This window comes from Eurosta solidaginis, chromosome 4 (genome assembly GCF_040869045.1).
Source record: "Eurosta solidaginis isolate ZX-2024a chromosome 4, ASM4086904v1, whole genome shotgun sequence".
In the NCBI taxonomy this organism is placed as follows: Eukaryota; Metazoa; Arthropoda; class Insecta; order Diptera; family Tephritidae; genus Eurosta; species Eurosta solidaginis.
Window position 1 is genome coordinate 190,081,655 of NC_090322.1, and position 27,245 is coordinate 190,108,899.

General features: G+C 36.1%; 1 protein-coding gene across 15 annotated transcripts in view; it reads left to right on the plus strand.

Annotated features, from left to right (window-relative positions):
- Pvf1 (PDGF- and VEGF-related factor 1) overlaps window positions 1-27,245 on the plus strand; it is a 136,168-nt gene that overhangs the window by 16,155 nt on the left and 92,768 nt on the right. The window contains exon 1 of one of the 15 annotated variants that reach the window (XM_067784307.1): window positions 3,406-3,702. The exons of the other annotated variants lie outside the window; for them this stretch is intronic. The gene's annotated coding sequence lies outside the window, so the exon portion shown is untranslated. Of the gene's footprint in view, window positions 1-3,405; window positions 3,703-27,245 lie in introns of those variants that run through there. 15 annotated transcript variants of the gene reach the window in all.

Consider the following 27,245-nt stretch of genomic DNA (forward strand, 5'->3'; position numbering starts at 1 on the left):
ATGAAATTTGAAATCAGTTTTTTCACCAGGTCATCATGTTATAGTTAAGTACTTAAACTTTCTAACACGCTGATTTATTTTGTACTATATCTGACGCACTCTATACAGAACAATCATAAATTTTATGAGCTACATGACCCAGTGGAGTATTATCCAGTAAAAAGAAAGGGGATTTTACGACTTTACAATTGCTCCAATTGGAAAATACAAAATATGTAGACGAACGGGCGAACGCTTCAAAGGCAAACAAAACAAGTAAGTGTGTCTAAGTTCGGGTGTAACCCAACAATATATACTCAGCGTGAGCTTCAATTGTACTGTTCATTTCAGATACATTACTTTTCTATATAACACGTGGCACCGCACATTTAAAAACAAAAATGTTTCTCAATTTCCTCTTACAATAAAACTTGGTAAATGAAATATAATTGATATAAAGCTCTTTCTTGTAAAGATGTAGCTGATTTTATTCGTCCATGACCAATTTAAAGATCTTTTATATATAAGTGGGCGTGGTCTTTAACCAATTTGGTAAATTTTTCTTTGAAGCATTCCTTATAGTAAAGGCAAGCTCTATGTTGCATTTTGTTATAATAGGTTTATCGTTTTTTTTTTTTATTATGATTAATAATATTTTTAAAATTTATTAAACTTCTGGTAACATTACAGACTCATTTAGTCTATGTGAGGTCCTCCTGGACCGGCCAGTTCTACCTAACCTATTACTTATAGTAAAGGCAAGCTCTCTGCAGAATTTCGTTATGATAGGTTTACCGGTTATTCATTTATTACTAATATTATTTGTAAAATTGAGTTTATCACAAGTGGGCGGTGCCTCGCCCATTTTCAAAATGTTTTCAAATTTGTATCAGGACTCTTAATATCAGTCCACACGTTAAATTTCAATATTCTAGGTGTATTATTTACTAAATGTGACCCGTTCTATGAAAAGGTGGCTTATGACTCAAAAAAACAACTGTTTACAGCTGTTTCTCGCAAAAAAAACAGCTGCTTCTCGCAATTTCATAGACCGGGTCACAAATAATCATGTTTTTTGTCTTTTCAAAAGTGTTACATAAATAAAAATTAGACGTGGTTATCATCCGATTTCACTTATCTCAATACCAATCTATTCTGTGTCCAGATAAACCCGTATACCGATGAAGATATCTCAATATTTGCTCAAGTTATCGTGTTAACGGACGGACAGACGGACAGACAGACGGACATGGCTTAATCAAATGCAGATAATTTTGATATATGGAAGTCTATATCTATCTCGATTCCTTTATACCTGTACAACCAACCGTTAGGTAATATACTCTGTGTGCAAAGCATGCTGAGTATAAAACCGGTTTGAACTAAATTGGAAACTGTTTACTTAGTATTCTTAGCCTGAAATTCTTAACATCAAAATATATGAAAATATTTAACATAATTTCGATAACATAAAACAACACAATAAATAAGTTAAATGTTAATATTACCGTTCGTTGGCTCGATGACCTTAAATAATTGGATCAAATTATGCAGGACCGCATTAACCCTCAACGGGGCTCTATGCAACCATCATTTTGGGGGCCCATTTTTCACATCCGTTCCCTTCTTTTTTCGATTAAGAAATACAAACTTATATCTTTCATAAACATTTTATTGTCACAATGTAATAAATAATATCAATAAAATTACTATCTAAATTTTAAACATGTAGTTTTCTATATTTGTTTTCGACAAATTTATCAATTATATCATCAATGTCGATTTTTGTTCAATAAATCTGACTCAATGCAAAGTATACCTAACATCTCGAGTTGCTCTTGTCGCGTTGTAGCTCTTTCAACAGCTTTGATTCCTTTTAATTGCCAGAAGGATCGTTCGGCAAAACAATTTGTGATCATTAATGTTAAAAAATCCGAAGAGTTATTTCGGTGCTAGGAAATACATCGGCTAATTGATCTTCCATTAGAATCTTACTCAAATGAATATGCGTTTTTTGTGCATCAGTGTATCTGAAGTTCACGTAACTTTGGAATTGTTTCTTTCCAATAAAAAAATTCTTCCAAATCTCTAGAATAAAGACGAACTAAATTATTTATAGCTTCGTGGAGGTCTGCATCACTTAGAGAAAAGTTGATGAGATATGCAAATCTCTCTCAAACTTGCATATACACTTTCGCACGTCGTTTGATTTCACTGTGAAGATTGTCGATGATTTCGAGGAAACCTTTTGTCCTAAAATCATTGCAAGGCGAAAATTCTACTTCTGGACTTCGGGAGCATTTCCTTCATTAAGTTGGTTTTGTCTACGACGACAACATGAAACCAAATTCGAATTTTTGCATTTTATTCGCGATACACGTCGCCTCATAACATGTATCAGTATTTTGTGATTCATCATCCGCAATGATTTCTAGAGCCTCTAATATGATATCAAATGAATCGTAAACTGCATTCGTCGCATTCGAATGTACTTTCCAGCGTGTAGTGGACAATGTCTTCAAAGTTTTCTCATTGTTTATTTTATTTTTTAATACGCCCCAACGATAGGTGGGAACGGAAAAAATTATATGTCTGCATAATGGCGAAAAAAATCTACAGCACTTCACAGCATGCCCTCCAACCAAATTAAGGGAATGCGGCGGAGCAGGGAACATAGATCGCATTCTCATTCAAACTCAATATTCTTGCTTGCACACCTTTATACTTCCCGGACATGTTTAATGCGTTGTCATATTATTGTCCTCTACAATTTTGAATATCTAAACCACAGTATTCAGTAAGAAACTTTAAAGTTTGGTTCGCTAGACTTTCACCAGTATGACCTTCCAACTGAAGAAAAGTTATAAACCTTTTTTATTATTCAATATACTCTCCTTTCACTTCGAGTCATTTCTTTGCACGCTCATTAAATTTGTCAAATGAGTCGGAAATGTTCTTTTTAGGAACCTTGTTAGTTTGTCGGTCGTCGCCTTTTGAATGCGGTCAATTGAGTTTTATTTATTGGAGTAAAATTTATTTTCAGTTCTGATTATATTTTTCTTTCACTCTCTAGAATTTTATGTTTGTAAGAAAATTTTAGAAGTCTTTTTCATTTTTCAACTGCCTGTTCTGCCTACCTGTTAATCCGGCCCTGAAAGTATGGTTAAGCGCATATACAACAAAAACAAATATATTCCGCATTTAGAAGAGAACTGAATATAAACTAGATGCATAATCGTTAATAAGTGCAACAACAAAAATAAAATAAAAGTTTACTAAAAATAAATGTACATATATATATATATATGTATACATATAAATAAATTTATGCGGTGCTGACAAGAGCCATGAGAATACAAGTAGAATACGATTATTATTATTATAGGTCAGTGCGTTTCACTTTCAAGCGAGCTGATAATGCTAAAGACTAAACAAATCAAGCGTTTAAATAACGGCCAGTTCGCGTAACAAGAACAACAATAAATGTAACAAAAACTATTGCAAGCCATAGCGAAATTAATAAAATGCAAGCATGAAACGAAGAAAGAACAAATTCATTCATAAACAAAAATTTAAATGTGCAGAGAGCAAGAAAAAACAAACAAACTTTAAATAGCTACAAGCTGCAAAAATTAATAGGCGAACTAACTTTTTTATTAAACAAAAGAAGGAGCAAAAAAATGCTAAGGGAGGGGTGCTGAATGCAATGCAATAGAATAAAGGGTTGGTAGTCAGAAGGTTCTTTTAAAATTACATTTTTTATACTCAGCGTGCTTTGCACACAGAGTATATTAACTTTGATTGTATAACGGTTGGTTGTACAAGTATAAAGGAATCGAGATAGATATAGACTTCGATATATAGAAATCATCAGTATCGAAAAAAAATTGATTGAGCCATGTCGGTCCGTCCGTCCGTCTTTCCGTCTGTCCGTTAACACGATAACTTGAGTAAATTTAGAGGTATCTTGATGAAATTTGGAATGTAGGTTCCTAGCCACTCATCTCAGATCGTTATTTAAAATGAACTATATCGGACTATAACCACGCCCACTTTTCGATATTCACCCTGGTCCACATTTTGCTCGATATCTCGAAAACGCCTTCACATATACAACTACCACCACTCCCTTTTAAAACCCTCATTAATACCTTTCATTTGATACCCATATCGTACAAACACATTCTGGAGTCACCCCTGGTCCACCTTTATGGCGATATCCCGAAATGGCGTCCACCTTTGGAACTATGGCCCACTCCCTTTTAAAATACTCTTTAATACCTTCCATTTGGTACCCATGTCATACAAACACATTCCAGGGTTACCCTAGGTTCATTTTCCTACATGGTGATTTTCCCTTATTTTGTCTCCTAAGCTCTCAGCTGAGTATGTAATGTTCGGTTACACCCGAACTTAGCCTTCCTTACTTATTCTATATTAATATTTACCACAGAAAATATTTACAATTAACTTAATTTCGACGTGAAAGTTGAGCAAACGAATTTACAAATCCAAGGAAACAGTAAAGAAACAATTTTTTGTTTCGCGGGAGCAACAGCACCGAGAAAGGAACGTAAGCACACGCCACATATGGATGTTCATTCTCTCTTACTTTGGGTCGTGGTAGCGAAGAACCTACTTCAAGAGAGTAGGGGCTGCCAAGTGATGCCGATAACCCGGCAGTTCTTTTCAGGGTTAAATTTTATAATGCACTGAGACGCGTTCTACATGGTTACCTGGGCATCGTGATCAGATAGTCTAAGTCATACTGCGACACCCAGGTAGCCCTGTAAAACGACCCGCAATGTATTACGAAATTTAACCCTCACAATAATTGTCAGGTCATCGGCAAAGGCTTAATTTCTAAGTTAATTAAATATCTTAGCACTTGCCAGAAGCTTAATGTATTAATGGGCTAGGCAGGCTTCGGTTGCATTGTACTGCTCTCGAGAGGAAAGAAAAATATAGTGGGGGCTCTCTGCAAGGGTGCTATATTGGCTATACGATATAGCGGTGAAGCTGATCTGGTCGGAGGCGTTCTGGTCTGGTGGATAGCACTAGACTCGCTTTCACGGTTGAAAGGTTATAAGCAGTGCAGCGATTGGCATTGGATAGAATAAGCGGAATCAGAACCTGTATTCGGTTGACATCTTGGGAAAAATGACCGCAGCCAGGGTAGCAATAAATTTTCGTGACACGACATATAAGCTTGTGAATTATGGGCACTACAGCATTCTGACCGATTTCGACTTCATCCCCAGCAGGATGGACTACTGTACGCCGGCTAAAGCTTTTATTGCCACAATCACCACTAATTTTCATCCAAAGGATGAATGAAGGGGGCAATAAATATGGAACGGGACTCTGGTGACCTGATCACTGATGGATCCAGTCTGAAAGGGAGTTTGGAGTGGGGAATTTCACCATGAGCTCAGTGTTAACCGGAAATTCAGATTGCCCAATCACTAAATCGTCTCCCAGGCGATGTTCGTCGCTAAAAAGGATGCGGTAAATGGGATGCTATCCACCACGAAAGCTGTTGGCTTAGGGATTCAAGGGGTTGATAAGCGCAATACAAAGCTTTATATTTTCAAACCTTCCGCAACCCAATTAACAACATCACCTACGCGAGGGGAATCCTGTTACCAATATGAATGTATCATACACATATTTATCAGGTGAGGCTCTGGCAACCCCAAGTGGTACTATAAATGGTTCCCGAGATGGTCGAGCTAGTAACTTAATGATGATTTGTTACCGGAACGTACCGGATCTATATCCGGCTAAGGACCACCAACATCGATAACACTCCCCAAAACTTTCGGGGAGTGTCTTTGTCGGTAATACAACAACAACAGAAATGCTGTTGGCATGGGCAAATCGAACGTATCTATCAGCGAAGACTTCGGGATTTCGCTGGCCACTTGCTCTCTGGTTCAGGATAGGTGGGTCTCGACCCACCTTTCTGGCCAATTGTTGATTCCAAGCGCTCGACGAGTCTATTAGAGCTTACAAAAGCTCATATACCCATGGCAATTGAAGTGTTTAAAGTGCACAGCTTAGTTGGAATCCATGTGGAACGCCATAACATACTGCACATCCCCGGCTGTGTTATATCTATGGGGGAAGACGAAGTGCAATCATCCCTCCACTATATGGCCAGTTTTCCAGACCGACCAAAAGGTAAAGGTAAACCAGTTTCATCTTTAGAAATTGTAGTAATTCAACGGACCAACATACAATTTTTTAAGTGTGCTCTTCATTAACTTGGCAGCTGCCACCCAATCAAACCTAACCTTACCTACCCTACACCAAATTTTACGCAAATACAAACATGCTGTCATCCGAATTTAGCGACATAGGAATTGAGAGACGCCCACTGACATGAAATGAACAAGTGGAATAATATTTGAAATCCCTTGGTATTGCTAACTTACTTCAGTAATAGCAAGAAAACGATGACTAGCACTTTTTCCAACGAAGTAACCGAAATCACCAGGGCTCTCCAGCAGCAATTAATGGTAATGGTGATGGCTCGAGAAGTGAATAACTCTAAATAAACCCAACTGATGGCTAGCCCTTTATTGACAAAATATGTGATGAGAAAGTGCAAATTGTTGTGAAATAGTAAGAGTACAAGACAAAATCGATTCATACACAAATAAGTATGAAGCTCTGTGTGCATGTAGGCAATACATGGGCGTCTTTGTGTTAAAGGGTGTAAGATCTTTTTAAATTTTAAGAATATTTGAGGGAGGAGGAAGTAGCAATAAACACTATCGGCTAGTGCTAATCATGGAAACCGATGTTTTTAGTAAAAGCCTACGGTGGTACTTACATACATGCACTACGTGCGTTAGGCTACCGGAGCTCAACACATCTAAGCTACAGCTGATTTTAATCGCATTTTAACGTTGCTTCTTATTGACTTGTGGATACTGCGTACATCGAAGTGAAGCACATGGATTTTTATTCTACCGAATTCGATTTATTTCTTGTTGGGAGCCATTGAGAGCCATTATGTGGGTACCTTTGAAATATTCTCCAGGTAGGTAGTCAAGATATTTTTACTTGAACCAAGCCCAACAAAAAGAAATACGTTTTTGTGGAAGCTTTCGGCAGTAGACATGATCTGTGGTGCAGGGCCAGCGAAAACGACTGGCTCTAGCTAAAAAAATTGGAAACTCATTTCAACTGCTGGTTGTATTATCACCCTATATCGGATGCCGCTTCGAAAACGCCTTATCTCAGAAAGCTTTTCAAAAACGGCCAATCTCAGAATTTGTTTCAAAAAAGGCCGATTATAGAATTCGATTAAGAACACCCTATCTCAAAACGTACTATCTTAGTTTAACTTCAGTACATTTTGATATTAGCTGGGACGTTTATGAAAAAAATGCGGAGATAACGTACTTTTCAACGGAATTTTGAAATGGGACTTTTTGGAAAAACTCGTAAAACTCTGAAGTAGAAATTCCAAACAACTTCGACTTCATAAACTTAACTGGCTGGTTTAAAGTTCAAAGTCTAGAACACTCTGAGCGCCATCCCATTTTCAAAGAGGGCTTAAAGTTTAAATTACCTGCTCAGTCCAAAGTAATATTTGTTGGCAATTGTGATTCTTCGCTGGATTTCTAAGCTGACGGACGAAATGAATAAACAAAGTTCTGAGCCTCTTACATCTCGGCCGACAGTGGCCCCTGATGCATATAAATATGTATATTAAGCTGGGTTGATTTGCATGGACGAAAGTTAACCCATATCGCGCCATCGATTTTTCGATAGGTTTTGGGCTCAGGAAAAAAAGTTCCAGCAAACCCAAAAAAATAATTTTCGAGCCTGCAAAATTTGAGTTTTTTGACTTTTTTTTTCTTTGATTTTTAAGGTTTTTTTCATGACCTACTTAAAAAATTTTCATTTGATTTAAAAATTTTCATGTATACCCTGTCCGACTCAAAATTGCCCGCTAATAACTTTGGCGATAACAGTTTTTTGAAAAAAAAATATTTTTTGGGTTTTGAGGAGTGTTTTGGTGAAAAAATTTATTTTTTCGCCATTTTTTTAAGGGTTTCTTCAGAAACGTGCAAAAGTGTTGCCGATGAAAACGAATTTGTCTCATAGTTCCTGTCCCACTTAGAATTATGCGATAAAAACGTTGGCATTAACAGTTTTTTAAAAAAAAATTTTTTTTTGGTTTTTGGGACTTGTTTTGGTCGAAACCGATTTTTTTTCATTTTCAAGGCTCCAAATCATTTTTTATGTATATGTTTCCGTTAGACCCACCAATAAGTATACCAAATTAATCAGGGGACGAGCTAAGTTGATTTAGCCATGTCCGTCCATCCGTCCGTCCGTCTTCTGTTTGTTTGAACGCAAACTAGTCCCCCAATTTTTGAGATATCTTGATGAAATTTGGTAAGCAGGCATATTTTGATGGGGATTTGACATTTGTCGGAATCGACCAGATCGGACAACTATAACATATACCTCCCATACAACCGATTTTTCAATAAGAGGGTTTTCGCCACTTCTGCCTCATTTTAACAGCTAGCAACATCAAATTTTACCTCAAGCTTACGTATTGGGCATAGATTGTTGTTTTAAAAAATCATCAAGATCGGACTAAAAATCGATTTTGACAAATAATGAAAATCCTCTTACTTGAACATTCGGTTATATGGGATATATATTATAAATATGTCCGATCTTGATGACTTTTCCAGACAACAATCTATGCCCAATACGTAAGCTTGTGGTAAAATTTGGTGTTGCTAGCTGTTAAAATGAGGCAGAAATGGGGCAGAAATGCGAAAATCATCTTTTTCTGAAAAATCGGTTGTATGGAGGATATATTCTATAGTGGTCCGATCCGGTCGATTCCGACAAATGTCAAATCCCCCATCAAAATATGCCTGCTTACCAAATTTCATGAAGATATCTCAAAAATTGAGGGACTAGTTTGCGTTCAAACAAACGGACAGGCAGACAGACGGACGGACGGACGGACAGACGGACATGGCTAAATCAACTTAGCTCGTCCCCTGATCATTTTGGTATACTTATTGGTATTTATTATACATAAAAAATGATTTGGAGTCTTGAAAATGAAAAAAATGATTTCGACCAAAACAAGTCCCTAAAACCAAAAAAAAAAAATTTTTTAAACGGTTAATGCCAACATTTTAATCGCATAATTTTAAGTGGGATAGGAACTATGAGACAAATTCGTTTTCATCGGCAACACTTTTGCACGCTTCTGAAGAAACCCTTAAAAAAAAATTTTTTTTTTTTCAAAAGACTGTTATCGCCAAAGTTTTTAGCGGACAATTTTGAGTCGGATAGGGTATACATTAAAATTTTAAAATCAAATGAAAATTTTTTAAGTAGGTCATGAAAAAACGTTAAAAATCAAAGAAAAAAAGTCAAAAAACTCAAATTTTGCAGGCTCGAAAATTATTTTTTTGGGTATGCGTAGTGGAACTTTTTTTCCTGAGCCCAAAACCTATCGAAAAATCAATGGCGCGATATAGGTTAATAAATCGACCCAGCTTAATGTATATACATATGCATGTAAAAATGACTTTAACCTGACATTACAACATTGCGTTTCGCACAAATGATTTTCTTAATTTATAAATAAAATTGCCGGCGCGCAAAACGTTTAACTTTGCGCCAAGTAAACCGACGAAGTTTTGTAGGGAAAGCCGCAAGAGGAGTGAAATGTAAAAAGCAATGCCAATTGCCACAATAATATTTTAATAATAAGAAACGCAAAAAAATAGATAGAGAAAGAATACAACAACATAACTTGGAACAAGAAAAACAACTAAAAAAAATTTATATTGCAGAATAAGTTGAAACCGCATGCAGGTCGAGTAATTTTTTTTTTTTTTTGTTGTAACGGAATGATAAAAAAAAGAAGAGGCAAATTAGTGAAAGATATGCGGGCACACCACAGCAACCATCGAAGACCACACGGCTCCCTGGTGGTAAGAAATTCTGTGCAAATTTCACAACCGCCAAAGGGTTGGAGAAATATTTTCCATGGCTCTTAGATATGTACGTACGAGTATGTTGATTATTTGAAATATTTACAACAATTACGATAGGCAGACACAACAGGCAGCTGGTTTCAAAGGCGCGCGCTGTCGGAAATTGTAATATACGAGTATTTGTTTAGTGTAAATAACTGTGTAGCAAGTACTCGTATATACTACATGTGCACGAATATTAGTTGAATTGTAATCAAGTGTTGACAATTGTTTGTTTTGGTAACGGTTAAATTATTTACATATATTTTGTATGTGTTGATGAATCATGCCAAGTTTACGAAATGTCAATAAGATTCTCGACACCTTTGCTGGGTTTCATTTGAGCAATAATTACACATATAGAAGCGTATGTATGTAAATACTTACTTAATTGGCGTTTAAGCGGTTATGGCCGTCCAACAAGGCGCGCCAGTCATTTCTTCTCTCTGCCAACCGGCGCCAATTGGTCATGCCAAGGGAGTTTAAATCGTTTTCCACCTGGTGCTTCCAACGGAGTGGGAGCCGCCCTCTACATCTGCTTCCATAGGCGGGTTCCGATAGAAATACTTTCTTGGTCGGAGCGTCATCTTTCATTCGCATAATATGGCCTAGCCAGAGCAGCCGCTGCGTTTTAATTACCTGGACTATAATTATGTCTGCGTAAAACTGGTACAGCTCATCGTTAAATCTTCTTCGTTACGCGCCAACGCGTAGAGGTCCATAAATCTTTAGAAGAACTTTTCTCTCGAACACTCCCAGAGCCATTTCATCTGATGTTGTCATGGTCCATGATTCTGCACCATATAGCAAGATGGGAACGATAAGTGACTTGTAGAGTATGATTTTCGTTTGCTGAGAGAGGACTTTTTTTTACAATTGCCTACCTAGTCCAAAGTGGTGCAGTGTTATAAACCCATATGGCATTATCTCTCAATGGAGTGTGAAATAAGGCCATATGGTTTTATTTCCATGTAAGGAGTGAAATAAACACCATATTATTTCACAATAAAATTAAAAAGGTGTTCTACGTAGAATTACTGTGCACGGCGCAGCCGGTGTTGGATCGGCGTTATTTCCACTTAGGTCCCTCAACGATTATGGTGATATTGCACTTGGGTGTATGCAATAAAGCCATATGGTTTAATGTCTCGTTTCATTGAGATATAAGGTCATATGGCTTTATTGCCTATGGCTTTATAACACTGCACCGTCCAAAGTAGCATTTATTGGCAAGAGTGATTCTTCGCTGAATTTGAGAGCTGATGTTGTTGCTAGTTTTGATGCTGGTTCCCAAATAAACGAGGTCTTTCACTATTTCGAAATTATGGCTGCCAACAGTAGCGTGGTTGCCAAGGCGCATATAAATGTTTGGCCATAACCAAGTTTCCGCAAAGCGGCATATAGGCAGCTTTTTTTTGTCCCTGTAGAACAAATGGGAGACAACCACACAAAGCGCCAGTTTCGTGCTACAAGTTTAATGATTACAACCGAAGAGGTGATTAAACTATGCTAGAGCCACCTACAACTGAACCGATTAAGAACATGTCCAAAAGGTCTGAACTTCAATCTTTAGCACGATTCAATGCAATATTAAAAACGCTGTTTCGCTATAGTTAAATATCGCACTTCCAGATCAGTGTACTAAACTCTATATAGAAGTTGACACATGCGCTTGATCAACTCATCGCCAATGCACTTGGATAGTTCAGCGGAAAAACCATGAGCACCAGTGTGGTTATTCCCTTATAGTAGGGATATTTATATTTGCATCTCACCACAGAACACAATACAAAATGTGCATTTTCTGTACCACTAAGTGAAAAAGTTTTCCTCTAATGACAGGCGAATTGATTGATACCGCGACATACCTAGATGGCAGGAGGAACATAAGTTCCAGCAGGACTGTATCCATTCAAATAGGCAGTTATCTTCTCTCCAATATCTATGACTGCCTAGGGATCGGCAATCAAGTCAACGCTTCCATTCTCTCATTTAGTTGCATATGATCCATCAAGTGGAAAGAAGCACGAGCTTATAAGTTAGGCCTCGTCAGTAGCAGCAGATGTAAGAAGTGCGAGCTGCAGGAAGAAACGGTTGGGCATGTTCTGTGTTTGTGTTCTGTGCTCGCGAAGTTAAGGTTCCAGCTACTAGGGGTGGCATATTTACCAGTTCCTGAGGCAGCAATTAAGCCAAATAAGCTAGGTCATCAACATTATGGACGCATTCAGCAGTGAGATTTTTATTGATTGGCCAGTTCAACCTGGCCTAGCCTGTTTGCTTTTTGCACTCACATTTCAGATCATACTCACATCTTTCTTTAAAAACATTAATACTTCAGACGAATTACCTCCGTGGAGATTTAGCCTGCAAGGTAAATAAATATCCTATTTCTTTAGCAGCCAATGTTTTGTCGACCCCAAGTTTCATGGAACTATGGGATGGGGATGGTCAAGAAGATCCAATCTGGTCATTTAAATCATTCCAGAGATGGTCGTGCTTTTATCTTAATTGTGCTTGTGACCAGAACGTAGCGGACCTATATTTGGCCAAGGACCATCAACATCGATAGCACTCCCTAAAACCTTCGGAGAGCTTCTTTATCGCTACAACAACAACAACAAGCTTTTCGTAGCATAAATACACTCGGAGTGGTTGCCAATTTTTTTTGCTTTGCCCGCGACTTGAACCCAATGCTTCGTGTGGCTACCATACATCTTTATTTACTTAACTTTTAACTCTTAATGTGCACTTATAGGGATAATCTTTTCAGCTACTTGCTGGGTGGTGGTACGAAGTGCTTTAGAGATATTTTCACTGCTTATGAGCTCCTCGGAGGATGCCTTTCGTCTTGTTTGTTTACGTGTTTTCGATCGGGGCCAATCACGTACCTTGTTGCTGTTGTTGTTGTTTTGTTTTTGTTGTTGTTGTTGGTGTTGTTGTTGTTGTTGTAGCGATAAGGTTACACCCCGAAGACTTTGGGAAGTGTTATCGATGTGATGGTCCTTTGCCGGATACAGATCCGGTACGCTCTGGTAACACAGCACAATTAAGGTGCTAGCCCGACCATCTCGGGAACGATTTATATGGCTACAATAAACCTTCAGGCTATCCCTCCCTCCCCACTCTTAAGTTCCATGAGGAGCTTGGTGTCGCCAGAGCCTCGTCTGTTAGTGAAACAGGATTCGCCGAGGGTAGGTGAGGTTGACAATTCGGTTTCGAGAAGCTATATATTGCCCTGGCCACCTGAAGCATTGCGCTACACAGCCCCTTGAATCTGGTATTTTAGCCGCCTCTTATGACAGGCATACCTACCGCGGGTATATTCTAACCTCCTAACTCCCTAACACGCTGGGGTGAACACGTAGCTTCAAGGATCTTTTATGTTAAAACCTGCTGCTGCATAAACTCATCTTAAGAGCGCTGGCAGAGTTTATCGGCCTCAATCCATTAGGTGAAGCTTCCGTGTCCATTCGTGGCGTTGAAGTTGCCAAGCGCACGTCCCTTATTTTAGCGGCGAAAGGTTGGCGGAATAAGTTGAAAATTTTACATAATTAGTAGCTAATTAAATGCAAATTAATTGCGAGAAAAAAAATGTATAGCTTTCCATTTTTTTTTTATGAGATTCTGCGTTAAAATAAGACTGAAGTTAGCGAAACCGATCGGCGAAAGGTTGGCGGATTAAGTTGAAAATTCTACATAATGAGGAGCTAATTATTAGCAAATTAACTGCGAAAAAATTTACAACTTTACAAATTTTTTTTTTATGAGATTCTGCGCTAAAATAAGACTGAAGTTAGCAAAACCAATCGGCGAAAGGTTGGCGGAATAAGTTGAAAATTTTACATAATGAGTACTAATGAATTGCAAATTAACTGCGAGAAGAACGTGTGCTCCGAACATGAATGTATGTTTGCATTTTGCAAAAATATGTACCAACCACACGTTCACATGAGTATATAAAAAATAATATTATTAAAGTATTTATAAATTTTTTTTTTAATTTGCAATTAATTAGCTACTCATTATGTAAAATTTTCCACTTATTCCCCCAACCTTTCGCCGATTGGTTTCGCTAACTTCAGTCTTATTTTGGCGTAGAATCTCATCAAAAAAAAATTGTAAAGTTATACATTTTTTTTCTCACAATTAATTTGCATTTAATTAGCTACTAATTATGTAAAATTTTCAACTTATTCCGCCAACCTTTCGCCGCTAAAATAAGGGACGTACCAAGCGCGACTTTTATATCATGGTGAAGGCAATACTCGAAAATAAAACGCATTTTCATTGTCTTATTTCTATGTCACGTCTATTGCACTACTTGGATGGCAGTGATATCAGCTTTTACCTTCATGAGGACAGGTTATTGCTAACACAAACTTTCTCCACTTACGTGGACCCCTGTAATATGACTATCCTCATATTTTGTGGCAATATTACATAACTGGGCATATAAAGGACACTATTATTCCAGTTGAAACTCGGTGAGAGTCTATTTAAAATTTTACTCATATTTTGTTTTCCTTTTATTAAATGTTTGCTTAGCAATGTGCTAAACACTCTTGAAGATTACCAGTCAAGTTACTTAATACTCACTGACTTTTTTTATTATGGCCGCCGAACGTAAATATTTATTAAAACAAATATTTCACTTTCAATTGATAATAGCATTTTTTTATTATCGTACATGTACTCGTATCAAACTGCACACATCCATACGTACATGTGAACATTTATATTGTTACGAATATTAGCAACACTAAAGGGGTACTGTCATCTCTAAGCCGATGCTAAGCAGTGACTGTATGCACATTAGGGCGGGTCGATTTAAAAATCGCTCATTGCTCTGTGAAAATCGTATTCTAGGGATCAAAATAAGAAACTTTGCCGAAGGAACCATACCTCTAAAATGAGTTCTGATGTCCCCCATTTGGGTCGAACTTTTGGGTAGGGGCAATTTCAATTCTACCTGCTGTGTCTTGTGGTGGCTTATAAAAAACAACACAAGCAACTTTACGATCTGCAATTGTGTCACAGTCACACCTTCATTTTTTAAAACGGTTGAATAAAAAACCCATACAACTAGTTTACGACATGCAAATGCATCACAGTGATGCCTTGGTTTTAAAAGGGGGTTGTAAAAACGCTAATTTCTAATAATTTTTTTTAATTTCTTTTCTATTACTTAGTTAAATTCATTTTTTCATTTACATACATATGTTCTGACTAAATAAATTTCTAAAGAGAAAAATAAACTCCAAAAAGAAAAAACATAGGCATTTCAAAGTGGGATTTTTCAAAATTTGACCCTACGACCCAAAGGGGGGACATTAGAATTCGTTTTAGAGGTATGGTTCCTTCAGCTAAGTTTCTTATTTTGATCCCTAGAATATGATTTTCACAGAGCCATGGGCGATTTTTTTGCCTCCCCACAAATCGACCCGGCCTAATGCACATCGATAATTCAATCATTATGTCTACGCATGTGTACGTAGACGCAGCGGAGAAACAACGCACAAACACATGCAGATATCTTATCTGAGATATGCAATTATAATTGTGGAAGTGTCGCTCACAAATGCACGCGCATGTGAGAGAAGCTATAAAAATTGTGCATCTGTAGTTATAGCTGAGAAACTTATAGCAGATAACCAACTAGTAGATTCTAGAACAGAACCGCCTAGAAATGTCAAAGAGGAAACCAAACACTATAAAAGGCAGCAACAGTAGAGGCGCGACAATCAGTTGGATTTAAGATGCTATCTAGCGAGCAATAACAGTATTATCAGTTTCATTTAAGCAAGCTATTAGTTGCGAGTTATTGTGAAGTACTTTAATAAAGGCCATTTTGCATTTTAAATATTGGAGTTATTTATTCAACAGTTTAGTGATTCGATTTCGTCCCGATCAGACAAATCTATCGATCTAAACGCTGCCAGCCTTTCCAAATGAACCACTTTCATTTTGGTTCGTGGTTTGCCAATGGTTTGTATACGGTACACTACATCGTTGATCCGTTTTATAACTTTCTATGGGCCTTCCCAATTACACTGCAATTTCGGGGACAAACCTTTTTTTCGTTGTGGGTTGTATAACAGCACCAAATCTCCTTCCTGAAACCCTTCCGAAGTAATTGCTTTATCGTATGGGCTTTCATCTTGTCACTCATAATCTTTGCTCGTTCTTACAAGATCGTGTATCTCTCTCAGCTCTTCTTCCAAGACACCAGTGGATTTCTTGACATTTCTCACCGCTGCACAGTGTTTCGTGTAGAACAAGCTAGCTGGACAAAATTATTTTATGAGATTTTAAGTTTCATATGCAGTCATTTATTCCAACTACGTAATTTTTTTCAGCCATATGTTCTTTTTTTTATTTTTTTTCCAAAATTTTACTTCATATGCATACATTTGCTTATTTCATATACAGTAACTGATGTGAATAAGTGACATAGATCCAAAAAAATTTAAAGGACTTAAGAATATTACTTTATTGTACTTAAATTGAATGGAATACAAATCTCAATGCTCTAAAAAATTCTAAAAATTCGGAAAAATTCGTCGAATTTTTTAAATATAATTTAGTTTTTGTTATAGATCGTGACAACTTTTCTTATGGGAAATTAGTTAAAATAAATTTGCGAAAGCGAAAATTGTAAGAATTATCCAAAAAGGGGTGTTTACTTATTTATGTGAGTGACTGTACATATGTACATACATATTTTGTATTTATTTATCCTGGCACTACAATTTTTACAGAATTATTTTATAGTACCAGTCAGGAATGTAAAAGTGAATTACAATAATAATAATAACAATGTAAGTAATTAAATTAATTATGTGAAAATTACTTATTACAAAAACTTAAATGTAAAGTATCATACAAAGTAGAAAAGACAATAGATTTAAATTGAATAAAACCTGATCCAAAAAAAAGTTATAGGATAGGTTATCTTTTATGTTATTATTCGCTATCATCACTTTCATTGGATGAGTCACTTGTGGAATAGTCATGAACATCAGCAACACTACTGTGAAAGCTTGAAATAACTGGGGTATTTATTGACTCCTCAACATTATCGGGGGACAGCAAATTTAAGACTTCTGAAGTCAGACTTTTAAATTTTTTCTTAGGTATCTCCCTAAAACTGTTAACTAAAGGATCCGATGTTATAAGCAACATATTCATAAGATCTCTATTCGTGGCTTCACGCGACTGCTTTTGTTTGTTATCAGCGCTGAATCGTCTCAAACCTTTTTTACGGGCTTCCTGTGCTTCCTCGGAAAGTTGACCAATAGGTAAAATTGCTGATTTTATAATATCAGTACTATGCACTAAGATTTTATGAACTGTAACAGGTATATTAAACCATGGATAGAGATCTATGTACATATAGTTTTTTAGTCTCGACCGGAAATTTTTCCAATTTTTGGATATTTATATTGTACCCAGATGCTAATGCGCGAAGGAGAGTGTGGAATCTTTTGATGAGCGTTATATCCAATCCCGTAATCTCAGCACTAGCCTCAGAATTTTCGAAACACCTACGAGCAGTGTTGCCGTCATTGGTATTGCCGAAACCTGGTTCTGGTTTATCTTCATCAATCCATTGTATGTACCTGTTTTTATGCCTTGGTGACTGGTGCGGTAGGTTGAAGTCAATGATCTTCGCCTTTTTGCTTTTGGTGTGATCTTGTTGACCTTGCTTTTATTTTTGTATGTTTTATGGCTACGTGTTTGATCCCTGTACCAGGGAATTGGTTGTGCCGTTTGTAGATCAGCTTTAAAAGTTCAAATTTCTCGTCGGAGCTGGTACGTACATACATCCTATTTGATATGTAGAGATAACTATATCTAAAAAAAATAAATTTTAAATAGATGTGTAAAGAATTCGCAATGGTTTTTTCTTTCGACTATTAGAGAATACTTGCGACTATAACATATGTAAAATTAAGCCCGGATGTCCGCGGATGTATGTAACTTTTTTGTCCCTAAAGTTAAAAATATAGGGAAAAAATACCTTTTCTTCTTAATAACGGAATGTTAAATATATTTAAAATACTTTAATTGTGAAAGAATTACTATTAAAAAATTTTACTTACCTTCGAGCTTAGAATCCATCAAAAAAATTATGTAAAAGTGTTCACTTAAAAGAAATATGAATCTTAATATTCAACAAGAATTTTGCAAATTAATCAATGCATTTTACGGCCACTCCTGCCTTCTTACTTCAATTACTCAATATATGTGAGCAAAAATATCAAAAAAAGTAAAAATCCCGTTATTTTGTTTGTTTTCTTTCATTTCTCATTACACTTTTCTTGGAATAAGAACTTTGTTTTTGTCCAGCTAGCTTGTTCTACACGAAACACTGTGCGCTGTAGCTTAAAGACCTGGAAAGGAACAGAGCCGTCAAAAGATGGTGTTTTTACCTTTGGATTACTCGCTGAAGCAGCTGGGCGATTTATTTACAACTCCTGTATACGACCTCTCAAAGCTTCTATCTCGGCATCAATTTTTTCCTCGAGCTGTACAATTTTTGTATCCTATGCTTCCAGCTTTGATGTTACCCTTGCTTCCTGTACTTCTAACTGCGAAGACATTTGTTCCACCTGCAATGATAAGCGCTCCTCTTGTGTTTTCAACTGCTCGGCCATATACGTCTAGTTAAGATGACATATCCGTTGAAAAATGTGATGATATTTCTGAAATACGTGTCTTTTGTTCTTCCATCTTGGATGTTATGCGATGGGATTCTAGTTATGCGATGGGATTCTAGTTGAGATGCCATATATGTATTCTGTTCTTCCAGTTGAGATGACATTTGCGACGACATTGATGTTACTGTCGATGTTTGTGCAGATATTGCAGCTAATATCATGTTCAAGTCTGTGCTCGTAACTGTCTGCGATGTTTCATTTTTCTCTTCAATTTTTGTTGTCTCCTCGTCAACAACAGGAAAGACATACTCTTCCACGTTAATTCCTTCTGCTTCCATTGCCTCTCGTAGTCGTGCTTGAAGTTCGATTTTAATGTCGCTTGTATTCAATCCATGGCTCTCCAACTCCTTCTTCAGCTGCTGGATCTTCAATTCACTCCACTTTGCCATGTTCAAGTTGTATACGAAGTCTTCGGAATTTATTCAAGAATTCCTCTTCTGACACCAATTGTAACGAATTTACTGAAATTCCGGCAATTTGCAATCTTCTGCTAACGTTCGAATCACTAAACTGTTCAATAAATAACTCCAATATTTAATAATGCAAAATGGCCTTTATTAAAGTACTTCACAATAACTCGCAACTAATAGCTTGCTTAAATGAAACTGATAATACTGCTATTGCTCGCTATATAGCGTCTTAAATCCAACTGATTGTCGCGCCTCTACTGATGCTGCCTTTTATAGTGTTTGGTTTCCTCGTTGACATTTCTAGGCGGTTCTGTTCTAGAATCTACTAGTTGGTTATCAGCTATAAGTTTCTCAGCAATAACTACAGATGCACAATTTTTATAGCTTCTCTCACATGCGCGTGTATTTGTGAGCGACACTTCCACAATTATAATTGCATATCACAGATAAGATATCTGCAGGTATTTGTACGTTGCTTCTCCGCTGCGTGTATGTACATATGTGTAGACATAATGATTGAATTACTGATGTGCATACAGTCACTGCTTAGCATGGGCTTAGAGATGACAGTACCCCTTAGTGTTCTTAATATTCGTAACAATATATAGGAATGAATATGCATAGAATGAAAGCAAGTTTCGCGTGAATTTTGCGCTGACACCACAGACGGCGCCAGCACTACCAAAATTCAGTTATTATCCATGCTTGGGGTGGAAGACTGCCGATATTTTCCTGTTGCCAATATGTTCTGTTGAGGACCTAGTTAGATTATGCCCGCTGAGGCCATCCATAAAAAACAATATCAAGGACCTTGCTATTTTTTTCGAAATCTCATGCTATTCAAATAGACGATCCAGACTTTTGGGAAAATTGAGCCGCATTTTTTGGTCGGAAAACGGTGTTTTCGTTGTTGTAATTGTATTTTTAACTTTTTTTTGCTACAAATTCGAAGTTCTTTCTTGAGCAATTGTTAAATTATGCTGAATTTAACGCGAGGAAAAATCCTTGGTGGCAAGATTTTCATCTAAACACTTAAATAAGCTTGCAAAACTTATTGTTAGGAACAGAGGTTCATTGCAAAACATAAACCGATTTAATATGGATTTCACGGTATTCGTACGATATTTAATCGTATTGTATTACACCGCTAGAGTACCCGGCAGACTTTGTTCTGCCCGAAAATTGGTCTGCCTACTTAAATAATTAATATAGAGCGGTAAACGACTCACACAATAAAGAATTAAAATTAAAACACCTTATAGTGGTATATATATATTAGGGTGGAGTGAATTTATTTTTTTTTTCGAAATCGCCTTTGGCTGACCTCCAGAAAGTTGCCTTTCTATACCAGAAATAAGGTTGAAATTTTTTATTTCACTCATCGTATATTTAGAGGTGCACCAACGCAACTAAACTTTGAAAAAGACGGTAGGTACACATTTTTTTTTATTTGTTTTTTTTTTTTTGTCATTGATTTACTTTTGTTTGTTGTTATTATGGTCATTGATTTCAAAGCCTACTGATTTTCATGGCCTAGTATGTGCCAGTAAAGCTTTTACTTATACACTTGGTTAGAAACTCGAGTACAGTGAAGAGACTCGAGTACAGTGGGCTTGTATCACGATTTACAGAATCATTTTTGTTTACATATATATGAAGAGATTCTAAAATATTTAATTTTTTAATATTACATTCCGACTTAATTAACTGGCAATCGGCCTCACTTGTTCAGCGATTCCACTTCTAGGGTCAATATTCTGAATATATTTTAGGTGCTCATGTAATCTGATTCGTACAGTGCGGGTCGATTGGCCGATGTACTTTGCGCCGCATATATTCCCGTTGTCGGTTTTCTGGGAACACGTTATTGAATAAACGCCAGGTTTGTCCAAATTTTCGCATTTGTCTTTTTTGGATGTAAGTAATGATTTTAATTTTGTTGTTGTTTTAGGGGCCAAATTTACATTTATTTGTCTGTAGCATTTTTGTAAATCGTTAAAATAATTAGAGTCGTAGGTCATACTACACCAAGTCTTTTTGTTTTCAACGTCCAACGTATCAAAAAAAGAGCTACTCTCCCTTCGCTCTTTTTTGTTGTGGTGCTTTTTAAGCTGGAGACATTGGTGCTTTATCGGTAACCGTATCGGTAACCTTATAACAGCTGATTCGACCAACCTTATGAGAATCAATGCAATCGATTATTGGTGCCGCTAAGGTCGTAACCGTATCGTAGCGTAGGGTTTTGGTTTACCGTCGTAACGATAAACAATTGATTACGTTAGGGATACGGATACAGCGATACAACATACGGCACCAATGAGTCCGGCTTTAATTATCTGTTCTATACTGTTAGAGCTATACCCATTTGTTTCTGCAATGCTCACAATTTTATCTTTTTCTTTTTTGTATGCCGCATAACTGAGTGGAACGTTTACTAGCCGATGAGCCATGGAATTGAAGGCAGTTAGTTTGTGGGAGAAATGATGATTGGACTCAATTGTAATAAATCGATCAGTTGAAGTCGGCTTCCGGTATGTATCGAATTCGATAGCTCCATCGACATTGTGTTTGATTTTTAGGTCCAAAAATGGAAGCTCGTTATTTAATTCGTATTCACACGATATTAATTGGATAGCGTTATTTTTTGAATTAAATAGATTAGGAGTTTGCTCGATTTTGACTCTCTCAATAATAATAAAACAATCGTAAACATATCGGCATAAAAAACGTGGGACTAGAGAGCTGTGAATTAGTTCTTCTTCAACTGTGTTCATGAACAAATTGCATAGAGAGGGACTTATACTTAAACCCATTGGTAAGCCCTCGGTTTGTTCATAAATTGTTTTGCCAAATAAAGCAAATATATATATATATATATATAAACGACTATAAGGTGTTTTAATTTTAATTCTTTATGGTCTGCCTACATTGAAGAGTTGGCTCAACTCGCTACCCGTCTTCACTATCTCTCCCATTCTCTTCTAATCTATCTTCCATGTTTCTTATAATTCTTGTCCATCCTTTATTCCATGTCTGCCTCCTACTCCCCAATCCCACCTCAATCTCACTCCTACTTCTACTAAACTTTACATTCCCACTCCCACTCCCTGCCCTATCTCCCACTCCCAACACATTTCCTAATATATAGAACCTCTGTACCAAATATCGTATACCTACTTCACCTGGCCAACCGATTTCAACATCTTTGTTTGTATAAACCTTTACGAAACTATATAATGCTAAGGCAATTTTTGAAATCACTATCATTTTTAAGATAAAGATGATAAGATAAAGATGATAATGGACAAATTCACCTACTTGATAATATTCCTCCCTGCTATGTTTTCACTCTACCAGTAAACAGAGGCGTTTGTTATATTTTAGATTCTGCAAAAAAAAAACTTGTTACTTCTTGCCTCTCTCCTCTTCTCTCCTCTATTTCAAAGAAATTGCACCAAAAATGAGACTTTGTGAAATAGATAGGCCCCCACTTCTCGGAATGAAAAGTTTCTCAAATATTATCTTTGTCAAAGAGGTAACCCTGTACCGAATTTCAAGCCAATCGCACTATAAATAAGATTTTTTGGAATATAACGTTACCTGGTCCATTTCCCGGAAAGGAAAGTTATTCAAATAAAGAGCTAGTCATGGAAGTATGTCTATACCAAGGTTCAAGCAAATCGCACCATACACTATTTTATTTAGAATAGGTGGGCCCCTGGTCTACTTCCCGGATCCGCTTTTCTCTCTGTAAGAACCATCTTCGTACTTGAGGAGGAAGCATAATATAAATTTAATATTAACAATTTTTGTTGTTATATCGGCCTACTAATTTGTAAGATCGCGAGTTTGAATCGAGCTCAAGGCCTAACAATAACTATTTTATCATTATTGTTATAATATATTTTTTCCTAATTGAAAAAATTTGTCTTTCTTCTATTCTAATTTAAAATTTTTTCAATTAAGAAAAAATATATTATAACAATAATAATGATAAAATAATTATTGTTAGGCCTTCTGCTCGATTCAAACTCGCGATCTTAAATTTAATATTAATATAAATGAAGCTTCAACAAATGAAAATTGATGATGTACAATCAAAACTTTTTTTTGATGTGGGCCCTTGAGCCATGGACCAGTTTCTCTTAGCTGTGCATTTGTGTGGCGTTTCCGTCGCAGCCGACAATGGTTAATGGTGAATAAGCACAAAACAAATACCTTTAACTGATTGCAAAGTTAAAGCACTCGGATAAGTTCGATCAATGCAATGTGTAGTTATATATGTTTATTAGACTGTTTTAAAAAAAATTTAATTTTCCCTCAAGCAATCTACAACATTTATCTTTGATTCTCACTTTTTTATAAGCTTTTATTTACTTTCACTTGGCTTTTATTTGTAATCAAATCTTGCAAGTTAAATTTGATACACTTCCCGGCGTCCGATTGAGCTGAAATTTTGCACACATGTATAACTCCGATGACAATGCAATATTACCTTGCGAGAATTCGATAAATCAATCGATAACAGAGTTATCGGTAAAGATTTGTGTTCACAAGGGAACAAAAGCCTAAGTCCTTTGTTTAGATCGATGGTGATTAACCTACAGCGGCTCAAGAACGAGGTAACTTCGCTTTGTTTGTGTATACAACGAACGTAAAAATTAGGCTGTTATCGCTCAATGTTGCATACTTTTCTCCGCACTTGATTTTTTTTTACAGATTTAACCCACAGAGCAGAGATCTGCAATGAGTAGTTGTAAACTGAACGCGACACAGGCAAAGTCACAATAAAATATGATTTTAAGTTAGGTAGCACTGTTTGACACAATTTTATATGTGCTCTCTGTCAAAGATGCTTCAACTAACTTAGTCACATTTTATTTCGATTATGAATATGCCCCAATATATTCGTATCATGATATAAAACATCGTGTACTCATACTCAGTCAGGGTTATTTAAACGTAGCGATTCGTATCAGTAATTTGGTTGAGAGTGTGGTTGAGAGCCGAAGATGCTGATATCAGAAGTGAAGCCACTTTTGGCAAACACTTACGATATGTTTTCTCGAAAATCTGTATATTCATATGTATGTATTTATGTACTTAACGTTTTGTTGTTGCAAGAACACGTGAACATGTGTATGCACATATATACAAATTCATTTGAACGAGTTGAACAAAGCATGGGGCGCATTCAAAAGCACAACTGCTGGGGAAGTTGATTATTGATAACTTCTTGCAACGCACAGTTGCAACTTTACGAAAAATTAATGAGCATAAAAATGTTCCGCTCCATTCACTTAAAGTTTTTATCGATTGGTTGTTGACAGTTGGCTCAACGTATCGTTTCAAAAGTACAATTTCTTTCACTCAGCTGATAACTGATTATTAGCAAGATCAATTAATTGATGGAACAAAAAACAATGATCAGATTGATGTTAATAATATAATACACTCAGACATTAACAAAACAGGAGGTTTCCAAAAGAACTAGAAATATTTGTTGGTGCTAAAGTTATGTTGAGATCTAACGTTGACGTTGTTAAGGGACTTGTAAATGGAGCAATAGGTCACATCAATGAAATTATATGGTCATATTACAGACATGCTCAAATTTACCATAACGATATACCATCGGTTCGCGTAGACTTTGGTAACGATGGCGTTCACATAATACAGCCTAAATCAGTTCAATTTCCTTCTAAATTTAATCACGGCACAGCTGAAAGAAGGATGCTCCCGATTGTCTTGTCGTGGGCTTCAACTGTGCACAAAATGTAGGGAAATAATGTAGATCATGCTGTTATTTATCTAGGCTGCAAATTATTTGCTGCTTGTCAAGCTTATGTGCCTTTAAGCCGAGTTAGGTCTTTAGCAGAACTTGGCTGTTCAAAGTTGACTTCGAAGAAACCTTGTAATGTGATGCATTAAAAGAAATGGATAGGATCAAAAACGTTACAAATAACTAAGTAAAGATTACATAACTAATTTAAACAATATTTACCCTACGAAAAATTTAAAAAAATTGATTTTTAAATTAAACTTAAGAAAAAAGCTTTTCTAAGAACAAGCTTTTATCACTTGTTAATAAAACAAACTAAAAATTAAAAAATAAAAGTAAAGAAAAAAACTTTTTTAAAAATAAGCTTTTATTATTGATTAATAAAATTAACTAAAAAGTAAAAAATAAATTGACTGTAAAGAAATATAACACTTTATAAGTTCATTGTAACCTTTAACGATAATTAGGCTTTTTCGTCTGCGACAAAAAAATTCCATATTGTACATAATTATATATTTTTAACATTAAAACTTTACACCTAAATTATTAAATCTTACAGTTTATATTACAGTCCTAATTCCATCTGCTTTTTGTTGAAGAACCTTATGCGCTGTCATAAAATGTAACACTGCTGCAGCTCGAACACACCCTATATCGAGCAAACAAGAAAAAAGTAGACAAATTAGCTTTTTGACAAATCGCTTGGCTGAGATTTTCAATTGTTGATTTAACTTAAGCTGTTATGCCAATATTTTTCAGCCACCTTATTTCCAAATAGGCCATTTTTCGAAAGGCAAAATAAATTACAGAGTTATACAGCCTTAAAAAATCAGGCGGACAGCATAGCAAAAGGTATGGTGAATTCCTCTTACAGCCGTCCTACAATTTCCACAAAGTTTTAGAACTCTACAATGCACCATCTTATATTTAAAGAGTTTTTGCTGCTGGCAAATTTCATCATGATACCTTCAACGACTGCCAAATTACAGCTTGCAAAGCTTTTAAATTACCTTCTTTTAAAAGTGAGCGGTGCCATTGTCCAAAATTTTATTAATTTTCTATTCTGCGTCATAAGTTCAACCTACCTATCAAGTTTCATTGCTTTATCCGTCTTTGGTAACCAATTATCACACTTTTTATGTTTTTCGAAATTTTCGATATCGAAAAAGTGGGCGTGGTTATAGTCCGAGTTCGTTCATTTTAAATAACGATCTGAGAAGAGTGCCCAGGAACTTACATACCAAATTTCATTAAGATATCTCAAAATATACTCAAGTTATCGTGTTTACGGACAGACGGACGGATGGACGGACATCGATAAATCAATTTCTTTTTTCGCCCAGATCATTTTGATACATAGAAGTCTATATCTATCTCGATTAGTTTATACCGTTACAGGGTACCATTATGCGAACAAAATTAATATACTCTGTGAGCTCTGCTCAGCTGAGTATAATAATTTGAGCCTGTTTAATGTTTATACACGCATGCACTTACACTACACATAAATTTTCACCAAGTGTCTTAAGAAATTATAATTAATGATATTTTACAAAAAGGGACATGCTCTTACAATGTAAAATTTACACACTTTACAACTGGCAATGACTTACATACTTCAGACCGTAGATACAATGTATAAATAAAATACTTATATTTATGACCATATATCATCATATTAGCAACTTCCCATTCAGTTACCGTAGATAAATACGAGTATGTTAAGCCTATACAGATAAGAAAAACGTTGCTATCAATGTCAAGTTGAGTAACATTGAAACTACAATGAGGCCATTCAATTTTTTTATCATTAGAACTGTTCCAACAAGCGCTATGACATTTTGTTTACAACCCTAATAATTTTTTTTGTGATTAGTTTCTGAACGGAATCGACTATTGTGCTATTAAATTGGCTAAAATATTAACTTGGCCGAAAAATGTGTGTAAACCTTAAGCAGTTTTTATGGCAATCAAGTGTGTGAGGTATTTTATGAATCACTGTGTAAATAAAAACGTCATAAAATCACACCTAGCAGTTCAATTATTTATAAAATTTTATTGTCCTGAATATGTTAAAGTGCGTAGTTTTGATTGTGGTAAGGCACGGTTTAACCATCAGTATTTAACTTGATGATATTGCTTTATCATTCTTTTTCGTCATAACGTGACGTGCCCACAAACTCCTAATTTTCAAGGTTGTGTATGTTCTTTCATAGCTCATTAAGTGAAACCAGAGTGGAGGTATGAGCGATTCCACGCTTATTCCTAATTTTTCTGAGAATGTAGACCGAGCTGCCCGGTCGGAAACGCCAGTCGAAAATAC